General features: G+C 36.2%; 1 long non-coding RNA gene across 8 annotated transcripts; it reads left to right on the top strand.

The window, feature by feature from the left end:
* Nucleotides 1-3,968: 3,968 nt before the first annotated feature.
* LOC141689781 (uncharacterized) lies at nucleotides 3,969-8,006 on the top strand. 8 transcript variants are annotated; one of them, XR_012562505.1, is made up of 6 exons: nucleotides 3,973-4,262; nucleotides 4,541-4,903; nucleotides 5,481-5,938; nucleotides 6,273-6,656; nucleotides 6,759-7,604; nucleotides 7,795-8,006. It is a non-coding gene; the product is annotated as an uncharacterized LOC141689781 (long non-coding RNA). The 8 variants fall into 8 exon arrangements; XR_012562504.1 differs by having other exon boundaries at nucleotides 4,528-4,903; XR_012562510.1 differs by having other exon boundaries at nucleotides 3,973-4,903; nucleotides 6,759-7,277; nucleotides 7,411-7,604.
* Nucleotides 8,007-19,225: the final 11,219 nt, after the last annotated feature.

The raw sequence follows: 19,225 nt of genomic DNA, 5'->3' as shown, positions 1-19,225 counted from the left end.
GATTATTTGGTTTATTTGATGGTTTTGGTTCGATTAATGTGAAATAAAAGGAAGGACTGAGTCGTCTTGATATGAAATTGTATAATTATTATTTTAACTCGAGTATAGATTTTGGATACAAGGATTTTATGCTATGTGTTTTAATTGCTTCGCAATATGTGATTCGATGGCTATTTGGTTAAAGTATACGAGTATATGGTATAATCGTGCTTTGTGATTATGATTGAGTATATATATATATATATACTCTTAGGGTATTGCGATAAAGGGAAATTGTTAAGCGTTCCGGGAACGTCGAATGGGAATCTAAGTAGGGTTTTGATTTTTGGATTGTAGATTCGGAGTTTGAGGGCATTCAGGCTAGGAAAGGGAAAGGTGTACTAGGTGGCAGTTAGGTCAACCCTTGTGAAATAGGAAAGCGAATTCAGGCAAGTAACTTTGCTTACTTGTAAAAGTTGTGTATTGAAAGGATATTAATGATGCCATGATAGAGTAATGATCTTTTATAACACTTGTGATAACCTGTTATTGATTCTTGAGAAACCCTGTTATTGTTCCTTGTGAACCTGTTATTGATTCTTGAACCTTGATTTTGATTCTGGTAACATACCCGTTATTGTTTCCTTGAAACACCTTGATAGTGTTCTTGTAACGACTTGATATAATTATTGTTTAAACCTTTATTGTAAACCTGTTGATTCATACCCTGTTTACCCATTTATTCCTTTGGATACTTTGAATTCTTGTTAACCTTATGAGAACCCTTTGAATTCCTTTACGCATTGTTTTGATTAACCTATATCGTTCCTTTGTATACCTTATTCCGTAATGATCTCTAAGACTGATCTGATTCCCTAACTTACAATCTTTGATTGTCATTTGATCTTGACCATAGCATTGGTATTTGATTGCCTTGATCCAATTGATTTATTTGAACCCCTGAAATTGAACTTAAGAATGATTTTTGACTTGAAAGAATCCGAATGATTTCATATTCTTGGTAATAATAAAATGAATTTAGTAAAACCATTCTTTTCCAACACAAGGTTTTCCAAATGAATTCCTGATGGATTGGATTGAGATGTAAGAGACTAGTTGAACTAGTCTAGTCATATAAGAGACTAGCGGGGCTAGTCCAATTTAAGGCTGAAATTATGCCATAGGTACCTTAAAGCCCAGATGGAGGTCGGTACGGGCTGATCACCCGTATTATTATTATTAATTGAAAATTGAAGTAGTCCAATCAAGGGTTCCCTATCACTTTATAAAGGATATTGAATACATAGCTTTAACAAATTACTTCTTTGAAAATGAAATGACTTATAATTTTTTGAAAAGAGTTGATTATGATATTGATTAACATACAACTTGTGAACCTTGATTCTTATTCTCATATTGTTATCAATCATATAATTAATTCTCAGAGTTGAAAAGATTCTCGCTTTCCATTTGAAAGATCTTTGAAATCCTGTTGATGATTCATGATGAATGTCGGCTTTCGCCTTATCTTGAACCTTGATTCTTGAAAGCCTAACTATCTCTTCATAAACCTTCCATAGCCCAAAGATATAAATCTGCCACCTAGAGAATTTCAGTAGAATGCCCCAAAAGTAATTGTGAAAAGATATTATTTATTGCATCATAGAGCTGACATTTAGTTACTTACTGAGTTTTATACTCATATATTATGCTTTCTTCAAACCATGAAAGTTAAACATGAGGATGACCAGACTTAGGCACACTGCTCGTAAGAGCGTACCTGGTGGCCCCTACCGTGTTGTAGGCTTCCAGATGCCAGTGCAGGTATTACAGGTTATGTGTGAGCAAACGCTTAGTCAGAAAGTTTGTAAAGATACAATGGGTTATCTGTCGGTTCCAAGTCGGAATCGATTGTGTAAATTTGGTATTATTTTGGGTTGTAATTTATATAATATGGTTGGTAGTTGGAATCTTGTCTCAAACTTAATACTGTTTGATCATGTTATTAGTTAATCGGGGTTTATATTTATTTATTATTAGTTTAATGGCGTGTGGGTCCTCATTTTCTAACCCCGAGATTGAGGGCGTCACAAGTTGGTATCAGAGCCACAAGATCTAGTCCCTGAGACAAGTTAGGATAAATGGGTATTTTGGGTATATATCTATATCACGAGAGTGTTCGACTTATATAGAGTTGAGTTAGACTATTAGGTATAGTCTAAGTAAAGTGAATAGGCTAAAGTGGCTACTAGAGTTAGGGTGTGAGTCAGTTGGAATTTTTATTTAATCCTAACGTTGTTTCTTGGTTGTTGTTTTATGTTTTCTCTCAGGACCCCAGTAGTGGTAGTGATTCTGATTCATAGATTAGTTTGACTGGTACCCCGGTGGACCCCATTCCACCCTCTTCAGAGGAGCCTGTGTATGTTAGTTCAGATCCAGAGGAGGATCCATATGAGAGTAGTGAGATTCCTATGCAGATATCACCCTTGAGGACCGAGTCAGAGACCCCATCCCTTGAGCCAGAGTCTGAGATGCCTAAGATTATGCATGTTAGTGTTGGTGGCAAGTTAGCCCATGATCGAGATTTTGTTTACTCCCGCATTCCTCAGTTGGGAGCTTTGGTGGATAGGCTAGCTCGAGAGTCTAGGCAGAGCGCTTCAGTTATGGATGATGAGTGGAGAGTTCAGATTAAGATGGTCGAGCAGGTTGCCCGGAGGAGATTGGATGAGGGACCCTCCACTCGTGATGCTGATATTGAGGCCCGGAGGCTGCATAAGATCATTCGCTGGATGTTGGTTGTGTTGAGAGAGATTCTGGATGATTAGGTGATAGTGTTGATCCGGCGGAACATTTGGTGGAGCCCGTAGTTGTTGTTGTTTCTTTTCAGCACCAGTAGTCTTGGGATACTTGGTCAGATGTTGGGATCCCTTTTTAATTTGTTATGTTGTATGGTGTTTCAGAACTTTGTAGTAGTGGTTGTTAGAAGTTAGGGGTAGATAGAGGGATGATTCCCAGTTTTTCCTCTATTTAACCCTGCTATATTATTGTACCTTATTTTCGGAACTTGCTGTAATCAAACCTTTATTTATGTACCTTTGGCTTGTTGAAGCAACCACATATCTTATTTCCTATTGTGCACCCTGAAAATCTTTATAACTATTTTCCATACCATTTTTCTATACAACCGTGTTTAATTTTATTATTAGTTAATTGAAGTTTATGTTTATTTATTATTAGTTTAATGATGTGTGGGTCCTCATTTCCTAACCCCGAGATTGAGGGCGTCATATCAAGTGCACACAACATAACTTCAAAAGTAGACCAAGTAATCAAAGTCTGTCTCGAAGACTTTCAGGACACAGCTCCACCCGCAAGGGTAAAAATATATCCAGTCACTCCATTGGAACCGAATTTCTTAGCTATCCAACTTGCATCACTGTACCCCTCAAGTACCCCCAGAAATCTCCGGTAATGCAAGCCAAGAGAAAATAGTTCCCTTGAGATATCTAAGAACTCTATCCAGTGCCTCCCAATGAGTCTTGTTTGGACATCTTATATATTTAGCTAACTTAGACACAGAATAAGAATTATTTGGTCTAGTCACATTAGCAAGATATCGCAAAAAGCCTCCCAATAATCTGAGAATACCTTAACTGAGACACAGGATCTCCTGAGCTATCACTACTAGAAAAAGTAAAATAGACATCGCCTCTTAGACATCGGTTGCTGTTGACCGATGTGTTTTTGTAATATAGGCATTAGTTTTTTAGCCCAACCGATGTTATAAGTTCGTTTTAAAAAATTTATCCAACTCGCCTCTCCCGTTTTTCCCCTTAGTCAAATAATTCATTCCCTCTTAAAACTTCCCTCTTATTTTTTCCTTAGTCAAAATTTTAAGTCACATATCTTCCCCCTATTTTCTAACATAATATTAAAATAAATTTAAAATTAAATTTTATATACTCTTAAATAATAAAATATAAAACATTAAGTTAAGAAAATTAAAGACTCTAAAACTCTCTCGTCTAATTCTGGTTGGCTGAAGAACACCCACCACCATCTCTCTCTTCTCAGATGCTTTCTGTATGTGCTTTCAGTCTCTCTCTCTCTCTCTATATGTTTTATGCGCTTTCTCTTCTCTGTATACTCTCGTCGAAGTTTAAGTGGTCGGAGGAGGTTGTTCAAGTCAGAGTTTAGAGCTCAAGTTGGATTTTAAAGCTTAAGTCTGAGTTTAAGGCTAAATTGAAAGTTAAAGCTAAATCAGAGGTCAAAGTTTGAATTGGGTAAGCTTTAGACCCTAATTTTATAATTTTGGGTTCCGATTTAAAACCTTAATTTTTTTTAATTTTTTAATTAGCTGAGTGATTGTTTTTAATTGGGTAAGTTTGATTGTTTTTTAATTTGAAACCTTAATTTTTTAAACCAATTACTAACATGGCAGATACACGGGTAACAATGTGTTAAGTAGTTGCTTCATCCATGACAGTTGGTACTATTTTATTGATTCTGTTTTTTGCTTAATGCTGCTTTAAACATATCATTCTGAAGTATATCACTACAGTCGGATGGGTGTGTTGAGCAATTACATGGGGCGCGAGAACTTGAGTCAATCTCATGTATGTTTTTATCTTCCTCGGATGGAAAAGCTATAAAACTTGATACATACACACCCATGTATACATACACCAAGACCCAGGTCCTGTTTCACCTGATCTCCATGACCCGACCCGGAAGAAAAATGGGTTACAAGACTGAACTTATGTCTGAGTCGGCAGAGTTAGTTAGGACACTAATGAGGAACATTAATGATAGAAAGCCACTGACAACAACCTTAGATAAGTATGTTAAGGTTGTCAGAAGTGAACATTATTTTCTTTTGTTTGAAGAACTTGGGAGGACTGATAAGTGGCTTCAGTGTCTTGAGGTATGTTTGAGTATGTATATATGTATGTAACGTTTTAATATTTATTGCTCTTTTTTGGGTTGTGGGTGTTTTTCGATTTCTTGGCTTTTGTTTTAGTATTGTTTGAATTTTTATAATTTTTGGTTTTTTTGTTGGTATATTGGTTTCGAATTGAGATAATTTTGGAATGATACAATGTGCATGGAATTTGAATATAGGAATGAAGTAAGAGGTTATGATATTAATGGTAATGGTCTTAGTGTATATATGTACTTCTTGGATTGATATATTTTGGATCTTGATAATGTGTCTCGTATTAAGTCATTAGTAAGTTAATGTTGTTGCGTAGATTAGGTTCTTATGGTAGTGATCTTGAAGGCTGTGCTAATAAAGGTTATGATGCTTATGATCTAAATAGCAATTTGAATATGTTGTATGGAAATCACATTTTCTTGTTAATGATTGTGGGTTAATTAGTTTTGTTATTTATAGTCCGTGCTAGTGGAGTTGCCTTATTCCAAGATTATGTGTTTATAGTTAATAAAAGATTCGGTTGTTCTTGTTGGATATATTCTAGACTTAACTTTATTGTATTTAGGTGTTCAAATGGATGCAGAGACAAAGGTGATATATAGTAGATATCGGAGTTTACTCAAAGTTAATATCTGTAATGGGAAAGAAAGGTCAAACCCGGATGGCGATGTGGCTTTTCTCTGAGATGCGTAACAGTGGATGCAGGCCTGACACGTCTGTTTATGATCACAAACTATGGAAAAGCTAGGCTCAGAGAGAAAGCCGAGTTAGTTTATGAGAAGATGACTGACATGAAATATACACCAAACTTTATCACGAAGGAGTACCTTATCATTATGTATGGATACTGTGACTATGTATCAAAGGCAAGAGAGATATATGAACTTTAATACGAAGGAGTGCCTTATCATTATGTATGGATACTGTGACTATGTATCAAAGGCAAGAGAGATATATGATGGAATGGTAGAATCTGAATTGGAAAAAAGAATTAAAGTCTAGGAAGAAAGCTGAAATTAGAAGGTAAGTATTCTTGTTTTCGGTGTTGTGAAAATGATAAGGTCATGATATAGTTTGATTAATTTACTAAAAAAACTTAACATGACTATTGCAAGTACCAAGTTATCTGGTATTTTTCTTGATTCATGTGAAGCTGGTGCCTGTGGTCCAGAGCTCCTGCGTAGAGCCTAGGATATCAAGCCTTATATTGTCTACTTACAAATTTCTTGTCTTTTGATGTATAATACTTTTGCTTTCGGGTGGGGTAGGAAGGGTTTCTTTAAGCTCCAACATTTTAAGTACGTTGTACCTTTTTATGTTATTTCTCATATATTCAGTTCCTCTTTAACCAAAATAGGGAGAGAAAAAAGCCTAGCGCGCAGAAAACAGAGAAGAAGCAGGGGCCAAGCAATCCACCGATTCGGCTATCAATCATTTACTTGCCTTGGCTGCGTTAGGATATGTATGATGTTTCTCGCCACATCTTCTTACATAAATTTCTGCTTGGCAGTATATACTGAAGTGTTAACATTGTGAACAAGCTAAAATAGTTTATCTTCTTATGTTAACCATTATGATGAAAATTGCAACTAACGAGACAGGGTCAAAAATATGTTGTTGAAACTTATGAGACAGAGTCATCAGACTCAGACTTGTACTCCTCCCTTGAGGTGAGTCAAAAATTTACCGCAAAAGAGAGCACCGAGAAGAAAGGTCCTGAAGTTTAATCCAGTGTAAAATGGTATGTAGGTCAATTCTACATATTGTATTTGAGCATCTTTGTTCTCGCTCTCAGTTTCATTAAATATATGTCCTATAAAACTAAATCATTTTGCTGATGCAGGCTAAGAACTCATTTTGCTGAAAGGTCCTAAAGTTCAATCCAGTGAATGCAGGTGGAATTGTTGAGACAACATTCTCACCAGGAAAATACTCTCTTGAGATGAGTTATGTTGCTTATAGATATAAGAACAGTAGGCCAGTCTCCATGACAAGGTAGAAACTCCATTTGATGGATGAATATTGAAATATGCATTTACAGAAGATACCAAAAACTAGGACCTATAGGTAACTACTGTGATATTTGCTATAGCCTCATGGAAACTGTTTCCAGTTTACAATCTTTTTCTAATATTTCTGTCTTGGATATTTCTGAACAATGTAAATAATGACCGTGGTAAATTATGAGTGATATTTGTTCTGGAAATTGTCATTTTCAGAGGGTATAATAATTATTTCTGGAAGCTGCTTTAAATTTTTTAAACTTTCAGAGCTAGACAAAATTCTGTAAATTCAAATTCCAATTCACAGCAGGAGGCAATTTCTTTCTACAGCAACCTGAACCAAATTTCTTCCTCAACAGGTATCATAGTATTGTAACATGGTGGTATGTATTATCAGTCTTGGGATCTTGTCAATATGACCTGTACTTTGACAAATGAGCATGCTATTTTGAGTATTATCAACTGTTATTGATAATGGTCAGAGTTTTGCAGGATAATGTCCCTGAATACTTAAGTTTGCTTTCAATGCTTGAAAATTGTGGTGATTCTATAAATACTGACGAACTTAAAGCCGAGTCGGTCGTCAATCTTTGTAAACTGAGAGAGAGGTTTCTTGATATGTTGCATGGAATTCGAGGTCTGATCCTGTAAGGGCTCTCCAGGATTTTATCTTCTCAACTAGAAAGGTTAGACCTCCTAGGATTTATTTTCACCACTGTTGGAAGGCTGGTGGTTTATATGCTATATTTCTATCTTCACTTTCTAGAAATGAATGCCTCCAGTCAACATGCAGTTCTTTATTTCTGATTTTGGTATGAATACATATATAATGTTCTCAATCTCTCTGATGTTATGTTGTGCTTGTTTTTTTTTCAGAGCTGTGACCATCCTTACGTTATCGATCCTTCTCGCAAACACCTGATTATTAAATATCTTCACAACTCATGGAAAGTTTTGCACACTTTCCTGTTTGGTTTCGTTGTTAGTATTGCCGGTACCAAGTCAAATTCTTTATATAGAGAGTAGTAGAATATATGGATGGATATATGTAGTACTTGATGTTTGTATTAGATGAATCTGTTGTACCAGATGTTTGAATATTGGTTGTTAGATTTATAGATAACTGGTATTATGCAGTAACTAGTTTTTGTAGTTTGGCAAATTTTTGGCATCTATATTTTAAAAAAGTACATTAATAAAATAGGTAAAATCATCATTACAGTGGAAAATGATGTATGTCAAAGCTTAATACATCAGTTTTAGTTGAACATTGACATCAGTAAAACTGATTAAAACCGATGTTAAATACTACAGCAAAAAAGGTTTTAAAGCTGAAAAACGATGTTATTAAGCTTTATAAACATCAGTTTGTCCCCAATAGAAATCGATTTCCAATAAAAAATCGATGTCAAATGTTATATTTACATCAATTTTAAAGGAAAACCGTTGTTACTGCTATTAGTAACATCAGTTTAATGCATAAATGGAAAGATTTTGCTTAGCTCGCATGTATTTAAATTGATAAAAATATCATATTATGATGGTATATGAAGATTATATATGTATGAGAAATTTAATATCAAGTTATATATATTGGTTTCACTCAAAGAATTGATGTTATATGTCTTATTTAACGTCAGTTTAAAACCGATGTTAAATGGGGGGTCTTTAACATCACCCACGAAGACATCAGATTTGTTTGTTCATAGACATTGGTTTTTAACCGATGTCTATTGACATTTTTCTAGTAGTGTATACTTGACTAAAGCAACTTTTTAATCATGTAGTGTACTAGCGATTCTACAATTTGAATAATTGTACTTCTCAGGTATAGATTTCTCTATATAATAAGACTGTGACAATGTTATTCCATCAGTTGACTGATTTAACTTTATCCCAAGAATCACACTAGCTTCACTCATATCCTTCATTTCAAAATACCTCTTCAAGAAACTTTTTGTCTCGTTAATAATCTCAATATTGGTTCCAAACAACAAAATATCATCTACATACAAGGACACAATCACACAATCATTACCTCTAACCTTATAGTAGACACACTTGTCACTTTTATTAACTAAACACTCGAAGTCTAAAACAGTTTCATCAAACTTTTTATGCCAGTCTCTAGGTGCTTGTTTAAGGCCATAGATGGACTTGACTAGTCTACAAACTTTCCTCTCATTACCAGAAGCAACAAATCCCTCATGCTGATCCATATAAATCTCTTCTTGAAGGTCACCATGAAGAAAAGCTGTCTTTACATCCATTTGATGGATGATAAGACCATGTACGGAAGCCAATGCAATAAGCATTATGATTGTTGTCATTCGGGCAAAAGGAGAGAATGTATCAAAATAGTCGATGCCTTCCCTTTGCCTAAAACCCTTAGCAACTAGCCTAGCCTTGTACTTATCTATTGAGCCATCAGGGTTTAACTTCCGTTGGAAGATCTATTTACATCCAATAACAGAACACCCAGGAGGGAGATCAACTAACTCCCATGTTCCATTAGAAATAATTGAGTTAATTTCACTCTTCATAGCGCCTTTCTAATGCCTTGACTCCAAAGAATCCATGGCTTGACGGAAAGTTAAAGGATTATCCTCGACATTATAAGTGATAAAATCACTTCCAAAGTCCTTGACTACCTTTGCACACTTACTCCCTCTAGTTTCCTCTACTTCATTAAAAGTAGAGCTACTACCAGGATCCGCCCACACATATTTTCCGCATGATCGGGAATAAACCTCGATGTGTGAGTGGGATCATCCTCAGAATTACCCAAAGGTATACCCGTCTTTATAGGGAACACTTCCTCAAAGAAAGTTGCATCACGAAACTCAAGTATCATATTCACCACAATACCATATATGTCAGATTTTAATACTAAAAATCTCATAGCTGTAGAGGTTTCAAGATAGCCCAGAAAGATACAATCAACAGTTTTTGAACCTAGTTTCTTTCTCTTATGTTCAGGGACAAGCACCTTAGCAAGGCACCCCCACACACGAAGATAACTCAAACTTGTCTTACGCTTTCTCCAAAATTCATAAGGTGTCTTGTCCATATGTTTCGGAGGGACTCTATTCAGAATATGGCAAGCCGTATTCAGAGTCTCTCCCCACATGTACTTAGGAAACCCATAATTAATTAGCATATTGTTAATCATGTCTTTAAAGGTTCTGTTCTTTCACTCTGCCACCCTATTAGACTCAGGTCTGTATGGTGGAGTAACCTCATGAACTATACCATTGCTTGCGCAAAATTCATTAAACAAGGTACTCGTATACTCACCACCTCTATCAGATCTCAAACATTTAAGTACTTTACCGGTTTGTGTTTCAGCTTCATTTTTATATATAATAAATTTATCTAGTGTTTCATCCTTATGTTTAAGCAAATAAACATAACAATATCTACTACAATCATCTATAAAGATAATGAAATATCTACAGTGATCCTTAGTCAACATTGTTAGTCGCTAAACACGCGCTAATAATACATGCAAGTATACGCGTTCGCAAGTTATATAGAATTATTTCTAGTTCGTTCCCACAGAGACTGGATTTGGTTAACTAATTAATTTATGCACTTATGCACCGATGATATGGTTATTATCCAATGCTAAGATGAATAACAAATTGGGATTATTTTATAACTAAGAATTAAACTAACAATTATAACTAAGGGAATAAGAATGGTTAAATTAATATATATGACAACATGGGATTCTAACTTTATTAAATACTTCATTCAATAGTCTTTTTGTTCTTAACCTTAGCATGTAATGGTGCTGACACTAATTGGATAACACGAAACTGATAAACACCAACTTTTGTTGCACGAATACCATACTACCAGACATCCACAAAAGAGATAGAAGCTGAATATACACCAATTATATTGAGACCCTATATATCTATAGAATTTGACAACATAATGGTTTAATGCACAAGTTATCTATCGTGATTACATAGGGCAAGTAAGATGGTTAAAATTACCTACGAATCATGCATAACAATAACACATGAACCTATGCTAGCATGGCAAGTTCCAAACCCTTAAATTCACTTTCGCTTCATTAAGAATTAACAAGCTATCTTATAAGTTTGCGACACTCATAAGACGAATAAGCACAACCAATACTAGGTTATCATACAATCACCACACACTAAGGCATCGAAACAAATTAGCTAAAGAAATCCATAAGTAAATCTGCTAGAACCCCACAATAACGATTAGCCCATAATCGGACTCATCATCAACGTGGGTTCCGATGAAAGCATTGTATAATAAACGTAGTCTTTATAAATGAATAATTAACAAAGTCTAACACAAGAGTATAGGTTCAAGAATAAGAAAACTAGCATCCAACATTACAACTTAAACAAAGAATCACAAGTTAAAATTAGGTCTTCTTCGCCTTGATTGAATTGTGCTAAACGGCCTTCTTTACTCCTTCTCCTTGCGCTCTGATGTATCTCTCTTGAAAAACGAACTTAATTATGTATATATAGCAGCCCCATGCAGATTAGAAGTCTTCTGGATCAAAATCAGAGTAGAAACAGGATTCTTCGAATTCGACCTGGCGCGGGCGCGCGCTTGACCAGCGCGGGCGCGCTGAGTTTCTTGACTTCGGGCACAGCCGCGCCATCACAGCGCGGGCGCGCTGACCTCCTGCATAAAAATATGACTTCTTTTTTTTTCTTGCTGATTTGAGCCAACTTTCCAAGAGCTTTTATTCCAACACCACTTTAACACCAAATTAGCACTAAAATAATGCTAATTCACCTGATTACCAAGATAATGCCTGAAACTGCAAAAACACTAGAAAACACATTAAAACACCACCAACTTGAGTATAATTACACCAATTCAAAGCTTTACGGAGTGTAATAAAGTGTCATAAATACCACTCAACGTACCCCCAAACTTGAATCGATGTTTGTCCTCAAGCATAAACAGACTCAAAGAACAAGAAATAAAAATGCAAGAATACAACTAAATGAATGCACCGATCCTCATAGAATAACTAAACCAATCAACAAGCAACATCTCCCCAAATGCAATTATTCGCATAAAGATCAATCAAACCCCATAATTCAATCTACAAACCAGAGACGTGTGTGTGTGCAACTGCTTACAGACATACTGATGCAACTAGATCAATAATCATGACTCACTATCCACCAAAGCAATCACAAGGTTATAAATAGAATAAAAGCTAGACTCAAAATAACTTTTAACACTTCAATTCTTATATCGGATTTTTACATAGATTCATGCTTTTATTCTCAACAAAATAACAAAACTATGTTTATTTCATCGTGCAATGAGTAAGGTCCACAAAAGACTTATACAATAGTACCCATGTAGCGAGCGTTAGGTTAGCGGATCTCAGACTATAAAAAGCCTTAGGTCACTAGGCACAAAGTCCCCTAAGAACTTAATAACTCGAGTACTGAAGAGCCCACTCGTGATCAATTATACATAACACTCAATTTAATTTTTTTTTCTTCTTTTTTTTTCTTTTTTCTTTTTTCTAACAATTTCTGAATGAGTGCGTTTCGCTCCATCTCATTCAACCCTAGACTACTCATAAAAATATGAGCCGACTACTAGCCATTTGACACCTAGGAAACACAACTAGCAATGAAATCCAATTTTCTCCTATTTCTAAAAATCCATGTCTTTTATTATTAAGAGAATATCCTAATTATAAATATAACAAGCGATTAAACCTCGACAAACAAACAAACCATGACCATGATCTAGCACTTTGGCAACCTATAAGACTTAGCGAAATACAATTGTCTCTAGCATGCAAATCAATTCAATTAGACTTAACATCACTAAATACGACATCACTACACTAGCATCAATATCACAAGTCAATCGGAAAAATTATCTAAGGGATCATGTTATTATGCAAATGCATGAAACTACATGAACAATTTATCATAAAAACTACCAAAAAATAAAAAAAAAACTACTAAATGGCAAAATATGCAACTACATGAACTAAACTATCATGAATATGCAAACTATATGCGACTCACACAAAACATATTCCTTCAACTACTACCCCTAAACTTAAAATATCCACTGTTCTCAGTGAAGGTAATAGTAAGGAATCAGGCATACTTACTCCAAATCAGGATCATCACACTCAACGGGTGGAGTGTCAGGCGTGTCTAGAGGTGGATACATGGCATCCTCACCAAATACTGGCCACTGGATGTCAACACCGATGGCTCTGAAAGCTGTCCCAAGTGCCTGGGTGAGATCATGTGTAAACCGACTATGGATATCTTGCATGGCATCCATCCTCCTCGCTAGACGCCTATACTGTGTCGTACTCAAACCAGCTCCAACCTCAGCTCCTCCTGCTGCGAAGGGCCAGCCTCCTCTCCCAACTAAGCTCTCCTTGCTGCCTTCCTTGGTTGCTGTGACCCACCAACAAAAGTCTAATCCGCTGGTCTACCACCTGGCAGATGATCATATGAATAACCAAACCCCTTAGGATCGGGCTCGCCACCATGATATTCAGTCATGTTCAACAGCGTAGAACTGTGGATAGGAGCACTGGGAAGTTGTAGCTACTCATATGTGGGCCAATGAACACCAACTGCCATGTACAACTTCATCACAATGGACGCATAGGGTATCGAATCCGTAGTACCTCCTCTCAAGAACCTCAAAATCCCCTGATATATAACCATCCCCAAATCAATGTAATCGCCCTGAAGAATACCTCAAAGCAGACGAGCACGCTCCACTATAATCTCATGCACATATGATGATGGCATGATGTTAGCATAAATAAACGAGTTCCAAGCCCGTGCAAACCTGTTCATGCACGACATAGGGAACGTGGAGTAATCAGTTGTGCCCCTCTTGAACTTCCAGTGAGTCTCGGGCACACAAAGAGTAGCAACGATCAGATCCAAATTGAAGTCCTCCGGAGTCTTATCGTTCCAAGTGTCCTGACCGGGCTTCCTCGCGGGCTGCTCAATCACCCTCCTTATCGCATCTGCATTATACTCCACAGTCATCCCCCTGACCACCATGAAGCCATTCTTCTCCGCCTTCACATTAGCATAGAACTCTCGCACAACACTCATGGGCACAACAGCGGGAGCCTCGTAAAAAGGAACCAGTTCATCTCCAGAATCATCTCCAACAGCTTACCATCCTTCCCTGATGGCAGAAAACCTCGCTCCTTAGCAATAGGCTTCGAGAGAAGCCTCGTGTACTCCTCTCCAGCCTCAGGATTAAAAAACCTTGGCCTCACACCACCCGCAGATGAAGAATCGGCGGTGCTGCTGCTTACTTGAGTTCTTTGTCTTTTGGGTGCCATTGTGATTGAATAAGAGAGAATAAAAACTAAGTGTTTGAGAGATTTTTTTGTTTGGGAATTTGTGATGTGGTGGAGAAGTTTGTGTATAAGTGTATGTATTTATAGGTGGTGGGAAGAGAATTAGATATGGAATAGAAGTGGGAATTGATTATGAGAATCGTGGGAATAATGGGTTTGATTTGGAGAGGGAAATTTGGGATGTGGAAGAGTAAAATTCGGTTTGAAATTGATTTTGTAGCAAAAATCCCGTTTTCCTCTTCAAAACTGTTGTTTTTATTTTTCTGAGTCGGGACCCCAGCGAGGCCGCGCGCTAGACCAGCGCGGGCACGCTAGACCAGCGCGGGCACGCTAGACAAGCGCGGGCGCACTCACCTTATGCCAAATCGGCGCTGCCGCGCGCTAGATCAGCGCGGGCGCGCTTACCTTCTGGAAAAATAGCACGGCCCCACGCTGGACCAGCGCGGGCGCGCTTGGCTACTGATGTTGGCCCTGAATTTTTTTTTCTAATTTTTTTTATGATTTTCTCCTTTCTTCTTACTTCCTCTACCTACTAATGTATAACAAACTTGGGTTGCCTCCCAAGAAGCGCTTGTTTTACGTCGTTAGCTCGATGTAGAAACTCGAGATCAAACGGACAATAAAACGACACTAACCACCTCGCGGTTTGCCATGTCACCATTGTAATGCTTCAAACTCTGACCATTTACCTTGAATGCTTGGCCCGGATCATTCTAAAAAATTTCCACCGCTCCATGTGGAAACACAGTTTTGATTATGAAGGGCCCTGACTACCTTGACTTCAACTTTCCAAGAAAAAGACGGAGATGAGAGTCAAACAAAAGAACTTGTTTTCCCGGCATAAATGATTTGAGCACTAGACCCTTATCGTGCCACCTCTTGACTTTCTCCTTATATATTTTGTTGTTCCCATAAGCTTGAAGTTGAAACTCATCAAGTTCATTCAACTGAAGCATCCCTTTCTTTCCAGCTGCATCCAAGTCAAGATTTAACTTCTTCAAAGCCCAATAAGCTTTATGCTCTAGCTCCACCAGCAAATGACACCCCTTACCATAAACCAAATGAAACGGTAACATTCCCAATGGAGTCTTATATGCTATTCTATAAGCCCAAACAGGTTAATCAAGCTTCAAAGACCAATCTTTCCTCGATGGACACACAACCTTCTCTAAGATGCACTTAATCTCTCTGTTAGATACCCCAGCTTGACCATTTGTCTGCGGATGATAAGCCGTAGCAATGTGATGATTCACATTATACCTTTTCATCATAGCAGTGAACTTACGGTTGCAAAAATGCGACCCCTCATCACTGATTATGACTCTTGGAGTTCCAAACCTTGTGAATATCTAGTTGTGAAGAAAATTAAGCACCACCTTCGCATCGTTCATTGGAAATGCCTTAACTTTAACCCATTTCAACACATAATCGACCGCCAACAAGATGTATTGATTGTTACAAGATGAGACAAATGGCCCCATGAAGTCAATTCCCCAAACATCGAAGACTTCAACCTCGAGAAGCACATTAAGATGCATATCATCCCTCTTAGACATATTACCCACACGTTGACATCGATCACATTTCAAAACAAAGTGATGAGCTTCTTTAAACAAGGTTGGCCAAAAGAAACCTGCTTGAAGAAAACGAGTTGTTGTCTTTTCTCCACCATAGTGTCCTCCATAAGCCGTTGAGTGGCAATCTCGCAAGATTCCCCCCGTTTCGCTGTACGGAATACATCTCCTGATGATTTGGTCAGCTCCTTGACGAAAAAGAAATGGCTCATCCCATATATATGAAAAGAATATGTCCTAAGTCCAATCGTGCATTAGGATTTAGGAATAACTTTTATGTAATCTGTTTTGATTTCATTGATATTAATAAAGACTTGTTTTGTTTTTATTACGGGCTTTATCTATTTAAGTGTTTAAATAAGATATACCATAGTTTAGAGTAAAGCTTTTTATGGATTATGATGAGATCATAATAGTGAGACCTAAAAAGATGATAACTCTAAACTTAAATAGTTCCTGGTCGTAGAATTACTAACTGGTAATTAATAATCCGCAAAGATCGGTACTTATTATGCTTGCTTCATTATGAAGGATGTCTGTTCTCATAGACATTTGTGTGGTGACACTATAGCTAATATGTAGGTGCTTATTATAGAATAAGTTCACTGAACATGACTCGCACAGCTGAACAACTGATGGAGTTCACTCACGTGTCAGCAGTTGTTCACATAGTGATAGTTGTACAAGTATCCTTAGACTTGAGGTCATCATAGTCATCTTGTGTACACTGAACTATCCTTTGGTTTAGTTCTTAGTCTCCAGGGACAATTATTAGGGCTCTTCTGGGTATAGGAATTTGTACACGAAGATAGTGTATGATCAATAAAGGATCTACCCTTCCAGTGAAGGAAGCGAATGTTCAAGGCTGATCCACTTATGCTAGTTCAGGAATCTCTGGCCAGAGTAAATGAAATTAGAAAGGAGTTTCTAATTTGCATAGAACTACGCATAGTAAATGGTAAGCAAGTGATTGAATTAGATAGGCTTGACACGAGATCCATGTCTTGTATTTAATCGGGACATTGTAGGGTAGAAGAAGTTTATTGTACGGTAACTATTCACTGACAGGTTCTTGGTATTCTAAGCAGTGAATTCATATTATCCGGATAGTCGCGATATGTTGAGAAGCATCACTCACGATGTAGAATAAATGTGATTTATTAATTAATCATATTTAATAAATTAGAGAATTTATATAAATAATGATAAAATAGTTTTATTATTATTTATTTCTACTACCGGCTTAATATTGAACCTACAGGGTCACACCATAAAAAGAGAATGATTTTATGGTGGAGGAATTAATTAATAATGGCTAAATAATTATTTATTTGTGAAATAAATAATTAATTGGCAAATTTAATAATTGATTAAATGAGATTTAATTGATTATAAATTAATTAAAAAAAGTTCTTAATATTATTAATTAAAGGATTTAATTTTTGGAAATTAAATCAAGAGAGAGAATTATTTCTAAAGTGTTTAGAAAAAGGATTAATAATTAAAAGGTGTTTTAATTATTAATGAGAATAATAAATGGGATAATAATAATATTATTTATGGAAAAATTTCAGCTGAAAATTTTGCCTATAAATACACTATTATAGACCCTATTTTTATTCTAACCCAAGAAACCCAAAAGTTTTAGAAAACCAAATTCTCTCCACCTCCTCCTCCTCCTAAAAGTCGTTTTCTTGGTGGATATCGGTGGAGTGATTCACACTTGAGGAGCAACTGCTAAGGATCTCTGATCGTTGTCTCCGAATTATTTTTAAAGGTTAGATTCGATCCCTCGAATTTTTATTTACGATTTATATGTTATTATTTGGATTTTGTGTGTGTAAAAGTGTTTTGCCATGCTCCCGCTGCGTTAAAAAATCCAACAATGGTATCAGAGCATAGGTTGTATGCATATAGATATGTGGTAAAAATTTCAGAATTTTATGTGCTTGTATGAATTAATTATGATTTTTACAAGTTATATCTGTGATTAATTTTGTCTGATGAGAAATCGTTTCTCATAATAATTTTGAATGTTGATCTGGGTTCTACAAGTGTTGTAGATCGTCTGGATATTTTTTTCATAATTTTATGATGTATAGATTTTTATTATGAATTTTTGAAGTTTTTGTAATTAAATTCGTAATTAAATAAGTAAATATATGTATATATAGTATATATATATGTTTGTATATTCATCTGCTGTACTACTTCTGTTGTACGGAGAAGCACAGAAACAGTCAGGTACGGCTGCTGCACGGAGTTCGAGAAAGAAAGAAAACGGCGGCTGCTGAAAACAAAAAAAAAATAGGGGTGTAACGCATTCCGGGAATGCGTTACACACATGTGGCGCATTCACGGAATGCGTTACAACCCTTTAATGGCTGAAAAGGGGTGTAACGCATCACCGGAATGCGTTACAGCCCTTCTGTTGATTTTAAAATTGATTTTCTGGGAGTTTCGTAACTCCGTTTTAGGCGTGCAATATACCGTTGGATTCGTTTTTCCGAGATGGATCTAATGGAGTGATCAATTTTAGTTTATATAAAAGTTTTGAACTGTTTATATTTCCATGAAGTGTTTTAAAGCTGTTTTTGACTGTTTTTAATTGCTTTTAAATGCTTCATGTGATACATAGAGATGTATAATGCTTAGTTCTATGTGCTAGATGATATAACATGCCTACCTTGATGTTTATTCATGTTGATATATGTGATATATGCTTAGTTTATCATGCGATGATAGATTTAGGTGAACTTAAATGAACATAAGGCGTTTGTTAGATAACCCAGTATAGTGAAATTATTTCATAACCTTAATAATAATATTATGAATACAATCATGAGATTCTTGTGTTTATGAAACACGTAATTGAATATGAATTTTCGATATGAGAGAAAGGATGATTCTGTCAACAACAGATTTCTATCTGTAAGAAAGGGTTATTAAGTGACGCCTCTTGACAATGCTCCACCCGATCTGGGAATCATCTGATTATTGATTATTGATTTGAAATATTTAATTTAAAAGGAAGAATCTCTTTATAATATGATTATGATTGTAACGTAATATAATCCCTCTAATATTAAATAATATCAAGTAGTAATTGGCCAATGACACAACGGGCTTGTGTCGGTCATAGCCTTCCAACATGGTAGAAAGTAGTTCTTATTTTTGAATCATTATCGTTTCGTGCCACAGCCGAGGGCTTTGATTTCGAAATAAGAAATACTTGTCTATTACATAGAGATGTGTACATTGAATAAAATCTAAAGGTCGTTACGTGCCACAGCCGTGGGCCTTTGGGGACTGATTCAATTGTACGGAATGTTGGGTTAGACTTGACTTAGAA

This window comes from Apium graveolens, chromosome 10 (genome assembly GCF_009905375.1).
Source record: "Apium graveolens cultivar Ventura chromosome 10, ASM990537v1, whole genome shotgun sequence".
Classification (NCBI taxonomy): Eukaryota; Viridiplantae; Streptophyta; class Magnoliopsida; order Apiales; family Apiaceae; genus Apium; species Apium graveolens.
Note: the sequence above shows the minus strand (reverse complement) of the source record. Positions and strands in the feature narration are given on the sequence as shown.